Genomic DNA, 8329 nt, shown 5'->3' on the forward strand with positions numbered 1-8329 from the left:
CCAAAATTAAAAAAAAAAAAAAAAAGCTGAAGATCCAGCAAGTGATGAGTTCGTGTGGCAGAGAGATGCAGGGGGAGTGGTGCATGAGGCTGGATCTGTTGGTGTGCTGGAAGCTTGCTGCGGCTTTTTCCCTTTAAGCAATAGGTGTTCTGAGAGGGGAGTCAAAATTTATCAGGTCTCAGTGAATAGACATGGATAATTTTTTTTATTGTTTAAATTATTATGCTCTTGAGTTATGGAGCATGTAACAGTAGGAGCAGCCATGCTTGGCTTTTCCACTTGAATGGGGAACTCTGGCAGTGTTATTAGTCCTTTCCCCATGATAAAAATGCCCATGGTTCAGTCGATCTAAAGTTTTATATGTTTGATTTTCTTTACATTGTTTAGATTTTGGGTGTATTTGGAGCCTTTGTGCTTGCTTTCGTGCCGTGAGGTCCGGGGAGTGGGTGTCTGTGGGAACCAGTGTGTGACTGACTGACATTTGGCAGTGTAGCATTTGTGCCTGAGTGTGGATGTGGTAGGATCAGCTGCACTTGTCTTCTGTTTTGATGGTAAGATGGAGACAAAAAGCCAGAAATATTCAAGTTCCTTTTTTTATTATTATATTTTTTGCTAACTACATACCCACTTTCAACCAAATGACCATGAAAAATGATGACTTGCAAACTTCGGTCTAAGTGACTGTAGACGGAAGGAATCTCTTTTCCTTGGACAGGTGAGATTTGCTCCAGCTGAAAACTACATGAGTTTTTGTTCTCAATAGAAGGAAAATCAGTGATGGGGGATTGAAGCATCTTTCTGATTTCTTTACTGAAACTTGACTTTGCTAGTAAGTGTGGAGGTCAAGGTCACTATGTGACGACCTAGGTTGTGTAAGGCTTGCCTGGTGTGTGTTTGAAAGCAGTAAATTTGCTGTTCTGCAAGCTAACGATGCTTAAACGTGCTTTCTTTTGGCATAAAATGAAGACTTCCTACCCTGAAAATATTAAATTATAAATTTATGTGATGATGCAAAAAAAAAAAAAATTCATGCTGGAATGTGACATTTATGGTAGCAGTTGCAAAGAGCTGGGGTGTGAGAAACAGGAAAGCCTCCTATTGGTAATTAAGGGAAGCAAGAAGGTCATCCAGAACAGTATTTCTGCCAGTATTCTGTCCCAAATACACTTTTCCTCTTGGTCAAGCTAATCTGGTGCTGCATAGTGTTAATGATCCATGCAAAAGGTAGGGAAGATGTGTCATCTCTGCCTGCCAGTGTGTTCCTGTGTTACTAACACGGTGTTGATGTTCACATACACAGCAGGCTTCTTATGCCCTTTCCTTCCCTTAATGAGAAACACACCTTTGTCTCACACAGGAGATAAGAACACTGAAGAACAAGCATAAAACTGTAGAAAAGGAGAACTCCTCTCCCTTGTTGCTCTGAGAGAGGAGCTGATGGTATTTTGTTGGTAATTGAGTCTTTTCTGGGAATGTTGGTGTTATGATGTCTTCTGTCATCGCCATCCTGAGATGTCAAGTCCACATCAACTTAATTCCCCCCAGCCCTTTGGCAGGGAGCTAGATCTGTGTTGCAAATTTTGTAGTTACCGGCAGCAAGAACATTTTGGAAGTAAGAAACAGATTTATCTTTCCATGGGCAAAGAGCAAAGAAAGCACAGCATGATTGCCAATGACTGAAAGACAAATTAGCTTACCTTGCTGCTCAAACAAGTTATTGTGTTTTATAGTAGACTGACTTGTTTGCTTTATATAGATTAGGATAAACTGAATTAGCATTACTTGGTTTCTGCTTGGAGGTAGGGTTTTTCCTCTGGTATTAAGCCTGCACTGACACTGTGGTTTCTATATATGCAAGGGTTCCAGTGCTGCCTCTGAAATCTCCGAGTTTAGAGAACTGAGATTTTGGAGATTTTCTCTCCCCTAATGAAGTGGCCACTAGGTAGTGGCTTCTCAGTGTGATGATTTTGTTGTAGCTGACATTCAAATGAAGTGTGCCAGCTTTGGATCAGGTACGCATGCACTCAGCTCTAGCCTATGAAAATCCACTTGGAATCCTGTGTTTGCAACAAGCGTTTCCTGAGATTGCTCTTGTCTATGCTTACCCCACTAAAATGGTTAAAACCTTAAGGGAGCAGGGAACTTTGCAAGCAGAATTATTACTGATGTATGAAGTGTTACAGCACTTTTTCACCTAGGCAAATATGCAATGTCTCTGCAGATTTGAAATTACTAATCCTCAAAACCCAGAGCTGGGTGACTTAAATCATGCAGATGTGTAAGCTGGCCTCAGCTGAGCTTGCAGTCAAAGCACATAACTTGATCTTAAAGCTTTCCTAGATTTCATACTTTGCCAAAACTCTTTAATGTTAGCATTGTCTCATAAAGGTTGTGGGAGCTTAGGGGTGGGCTTATAACATGGATAAAGGTAGTATAACCCTTATTTCAGTACTATTTGCTGTAGGAAGCAGTTGGGGTGATAAAAGCATCACCATATATACCTTCCCTATGGCTCCTTTGTCTGTTGTGCTGCTGCTGCCTGTGGTCCTGGCTGAGCATAAAGCATTCTGGTGGGGACAGCATCAAAGCTGGCTGCTGGCTGCAGAGCTGTAGCAGGATGGATCTCAAACCAGGGGTTGCTGCTTGCAGGATAGAGACAGAGGAGAATGGAGATGAACTGCTTGTGGAGACTGCTCTTTGCTGTTAGGAAACTGTCTCCCGCAGGACTTTTCAACTGAACTCAAGCTGCAATTCATGCCCTTTGTTAAGCATACCTTCTGATCAGTGAAATGAATTTCTTTAGTCTTTGGAGATTATCTTGTAAAAATCATATGTGATTTTGATTTCTCACCAGGTTTATAGAAGCAGTAAGCTATTGCTTACCCATGGGGAGACAGAGCAGAGAGCTGAGGAGTACCTTCCTTCAGCAGTGTGTGTGACAGCGTGGTGCTTTCACGTTGATTCTACCCACCTCCACCCCCAGCCCCGCAATTCGGTTCAGATCTTCAGTGTAGGCACATCTTACGGGGGATCACTGGCCACAGGCAGGATTGCAGCTGGTGGTAAGCTCTTGGCTTGGGCATCAAAGGCAGCTTCATCATTAGAAATAAAACTGCCGACTGCCTCCACTGGTTTGCATGGTATTTGTTATATGCTCTGTGAAATGGTTTTTATTAGTTTTCTTTGCAAAGCTAAGCCTTTGCTGGTTTTTAATTGTGCTGAGTAGCTGTGACCCTAATTAATTCATCTTCCTTGAGGTGTGTTACCCTCACACTCATGCCATCACTAGTGATGCTGATGCATCATACCGCACCCTGTAGTAAGCATTCCCCATCTTCCTGTGTGTAATCATCCACTCTCATTTTGTTGTTGTGCTCTGAATTCGTTTCAGTTTATCCTGAGAATGCCAAGAGCCAGCACCAAGTGGCAAATTTCAGCTTTCACATAAAACTTTTAAGTCATTCTTGTCTCTAATGATTTAGAATTCCTTAACAAACTTGGAGGGAGAGCTCAAGAAAATGTGAAAGAGCGTTAGTTTTTATTAGCTTGAATCTGGATGCACATGATACTGCTTAGAGTGAGCCTTTGTTTTGTGAGTTTAATGTGAGAAATTTAACCTTTTAGGGTGGGAGACATGTACACTTCCAGTTGATATTAAGCTCTGGAAATGAAGTCCTCTGTTTCCAGAGATGGAAGAAGTAGCTGAAAACTTCATACTTGGATAAACATTCGGTTCTGAAAAGCTTTTGTTTATAATTTTTTCCCTTCTTATTAGCCTCTGGGCATAGTCAGGTTCTGATTGTACTAAATGAGAAGTCTTGGCTTTCGTGAAGGTGGACCTAGACAGCTGAGGCTTCTGCTACCTTCAGGCCAATGGTCTGCCCAGTGTACTGTAGCTGCTCTTGGAGACCAGGCATTTGTTTAGATGGATGACCTGGTCTCACCCGGTCCTGGCTGTGCTTCTCACCCGGGAAGCTTCAGGAAGTAGTTACTTCAATCTCTTTGGGTTTTGCATAATGACATTTGTGCGATTTGACCTTCTTTCTCATCTCTCTCTTCACCTCCCCTGTTTTTCTTCACGCAGCAATCTTGCTTTTGTCACACCTTCTTGGAATTGAGTAATGTACTTAGAGCAGAAAAGTTTGGTAAGGCTACAGGAATGGAAATTGGAGCCTTCTCTCTCCTCCGCAGGTGTTAGAGCAATGCTGCAGAGCCTACAGGGTTCCCTGCCAGGTATGCTGCAGTGCCAGTGCCTCTGCACTGGGGCGTCCTGTGCTGGAGGGATGAGTGATCACAGGGAGCAGCTGGGTGGGGCAGGAGCAAAAGGTGTGGCAGAATGGTGATGAAGAGATACCTCCATGGCCTGTCTGTTATGTGCTCCCATAAATTAGTTGTTGGCTCGGTCTGGCCTAATAACCACCTCAGGGGTCAGAGAGCAGAGCTGCTGGTTTGCTGGGGCTGGGAAGTATGAACAGAGGAGGGAAGCTCCCTGGAGCACCGAGTGACTTTAATTAACATGTCTGAGCAGTGGCCTGGATTATTGAACTTTTGCCTCTGTCGCTTGCTGTGTGCTCTGTGTGCTGTGGCTGCTCACTGGCATAAAATCCTTTGCAAACAAACCCAATTGCCCTGTGCTGGCAGGATGCTTTTTCAATGCTGCTACTGCTGCCCTAACAGCTGTAATTAAAATGAGAGTGGATTTTATGGGATCTCTGTGAGAAAAAATCATCTGGGAGAGGGTCATTGTGTTAAAGCTGAATCCAGTGTCTACTTGCTTCACTTGAATCTCTGGAGTTTCTCAAGTGCTTTAAAAAGTGATACTGTTGTTGAAGTGCTAATTCTGTTACTTTCATCACCTTTAGGGGCTTTTGGTATTGATTACTGCTGTTAATATGCACATAATCAGAGTAAAATTGCAGTATGGGCATTTCTAGAAGGTGCTCCCTAGATGGCAGGAGAATAGCTCAGAGGAGAGGCATGGATTGTCACACACTCCTGTCTGCCTTTCTGCTGTCCCTCATGGGTACAAACTGGATTTTTATCCTGTCAAATTGTTTCTCTGTAGAATTAAGGCTGCAAAATGTGTTCCAGTGCTTGGGATTGCCTTTCCCAAAATACTGGGTAGCCTTAGGGGACTGTGTGGAAAAAGTAGGCAGCAGTTTTGGGTGCAAATTGCTTATCTCAAGATAACCCTTGAATTGTATTACTCCTGCTCATTGTATGAGCAAAAAGGGGGAAAGTTTCAAGTTTGATCTGTGTAAGGTACTCTTTTGCTAAATGCTTTTCTGGCCTAGGAACCTGGTGGTGACTGAGAGCATGAAATCTGTGGCTGCATGAACTGAACTTAGTAAGCTGGCAGTAAGATCTCTTGACTTCGTCCGATGTTTTGACTGTTAGGTGCATTCTCAACTGGAAAATAAGACTTTCCTCATAACTGGAAGGCAGCTGTTTTGCAGGCCTAGGTGCCCAAGGGGAAGGTGCTGTCTGCTGGTCAACATCTGCTCTGTGAACAACCAGGAGCAGGCTGGGTTTTAGCAAAGGTGTGAACCTGGTGGGCATGCACAGACTTACATCAGCACTGGTAACTGGGGAAGGACATATATTGGCTTTCCCCTTGCATTTTGTGAGACACTAGGACTGTCTTGGTTCTGTATGAGCTGAATTTTCAGCAGTTCAGGTCCAGCTAAGCATCACTGACATAGCACTGGGCAGAAGCTGTGGTGGTTCTGCCATTGGGCACTGGGAGATAGTGTTTGGTGGTGCAGTGAACATGTGGCACAACTTACTTTGCTCAGGGTAGGGTGAAAAGACGGATGTTGCATGTTCTTGCTGTGAGGTGTGTCTGACTATTAGAGCAGCCACTTGGGGACTCTCCTGTGACCCTGCAGAGAGAAGCAGGGACTTGCCCCTGCTCTGCCACCTGCAGCTGAGTCTTGGGTCTTGCCTGTGGTGTTAGCAGTAGGGATGTGATGAAGGCTTTAATTCCTCCAGTTAGGTGGACGTTGCCTTAACATGGAAATTTCAGAATTATCTCCTATCCTCACTTAAAATCTGAATTTGGGTCAAAGAAGTCAGAAGTCTAAGGACTATCTGTTGCAAAAGATTTTATAGAGATTTATGTTGAAGATCAAGAAATTAATAAGCATAAAGCATTACATAATTCTAGTGGAAAGCAAGCAATAATAAAACCCTGGGTGTCTGGGCTTTGTGCCTTCTAGAAATGCAACTGGAACTGACATCTTGTAATTGCACCTTGTTTTCCAGGTCATCAGTTAGACTTCCTGAGTATGTAATTCTCCCAGATGATTTGGCTTTGTGGATGTCTGACATGATCTACGTGTCTTCAGATGTTGTGGGCGGTTTTTTTGTGGGTTTGTTTTTTTTTCTTTTTTCCTTCAGGCTTGGCACTTTGGAACAAATGCTGTCTGGAGTCTGAATTGTGTAACATAAAAGTTTGAATTATGTCCAAATTTCAACTGTGCTATCAAGAACTGTCAAGTTTACTCAGTGATAGCTGCATCCAGGCTTCCTGAAGTATAGTGGTGGAAGTAGGCGTATCCTTCAGGCTGTAGAAAATTCTGGAGAAGTAATCCTTAGCAGGCACAGACTGCTTAAATGTCTGTTTCTGTAGTGGACAATATCAGATATTCTAGGTACTGCAGGTACTAAGTTGTGTGTTTCATACAGGAGTGCAATATCTATTTGGACCTTAACCAGTGTTTATGGAGTCTTCTGGAATCTCTTCACTTTCTCTTATGGCTGAAACTTTGTTACCACTAGCTTTTATTGTGCTTTGCATTTCATTACCTCTTCTTAAAGTACATCTTTCTCCAGCAAGGTCAATTTTTACTGTTAATGTGCCTCAAAATGAGCTGTAGAAGTATGAGGCATATTTTGTCCTGTCTGTGTATCACCAGTACAAATGGGCTTAGTAAATTCTTCTTTAAAGTTGTATTAGAGCTGGCACCTGTAAGGCCTCAAAAGGTTCACCTTTAACTTTATATATCAGGTGAAGTCTGAATGCTCAGTTCCAAAAATTACAATATTCCTGGCACAGTTTATGGGGAGAGAATAAAACTGAATAAACCCAAGTCAAAGTGGTTTGGGTTTTTTTTTCTGCTTTTTTTGTCGTGGTTTTATTTACTTTGCTCTTCACTTGTCTGCAAATGTGAAGCTCCTGTAATTGAAGATTGTATCCCTGCAGCACTGCCCATGATTTGTCAGCCAGACACTATTTTTAGCTGGTTGTTTAGGATAACCTTCCCATGGCTGCTGACTCAGTGGCAGTGAGTACCAGGTGGTTAGTGCATCTTCTGGTGGAACCTTGCTGTGACTTTTTTAAAAATTGGTTTCCTTTTACAAAACCATATTTTTTTAGTGTAACAACTGTATTCTTAGAATATATGCTGTCCTAGTTAACAGTTGTCTATCACAGCCTTTTTAATACTTCTAACAAAGAAGAGCTAGGTTCTGCAAAGGAAGATAGATGATTGCTGCTTTCCCCTCAAAACAACAAATAAAAAAACACACAAAAAAAAATCCCCACACCCACCCCAAAAACTCCAAACCGCATGACAAAAAACCCAAGCAAACAAAAACCTCCACAAAATATATTGACTCCCAACATTTTTTTAACCAGCCTCCCAAATGATGGAGGCAGAGTGCCTTGTATGTTGGCAAATTGAGTGCACAGCCTTTGATTGATGGGATGCAATTTGGTTAAGCATCAGCTGCAGTTGTAAGCTGTAGGACCATGGCTGAAATGATTCATGTGCAGCAGCAGGATCTCCAGACTGAATTAGGGGCTTGTATTGACTGTGGCACTGTGCATTATTTAAAGGATGGGTTCTGCGCCATTGAGTGTCTGAAGCAATTAACTGCTTCTCTCTGCTGAACAATCGCCTCCTTTTTCTGTGAGCTCTTCAATATCAATAGTGACTTTTAGGATAATTTCTTTATTTTGGTGGCAAGACAAATAAAAATCAATCTTGTTGTTTTCTTTTTTTTTATTCTCATGGGGTTTTTTTCCCTTCATATTAAATAAAGAAGCATGGAGAATACTTTAGCATCTATAATATTTTGTAGTCTTCTAGGAAATAACACAAGTGCTCTGGAAGAGTGTAAAAAAGGATTTATGTTTAATTTGTTTTCCAGCCACCCCCAAGGTTCAGCAATCTATAGACCATGTTAGCCTGGGTGCTGTGGTATTGGGATGCTGTGGTATTGCTTCTTTAAAAAAGCAAAACAAAACAAACAAAACCCCAAACCACAAAAAAACAACCCACAGGAAACAAACAAACAAACAAACAAACAAACAAACAAAAAACAC

Source organism: Merops nubicus, unplaced genomic scaffold, assembly GCF_000691845.1.
Source record: "Merops nubicus isolate BGI_N331 unplaced genomic scaffold, ASM69184v1 scaffold42591, whole genome shotgun sequence".
In the NCBI taxonomy this organism is placed as follows: domain Eukaryota; kingdom Metazoa; phylum Chordata; class Aves; order Coraciiformes; family Meropidae; genus Merops; species Merops nubicus.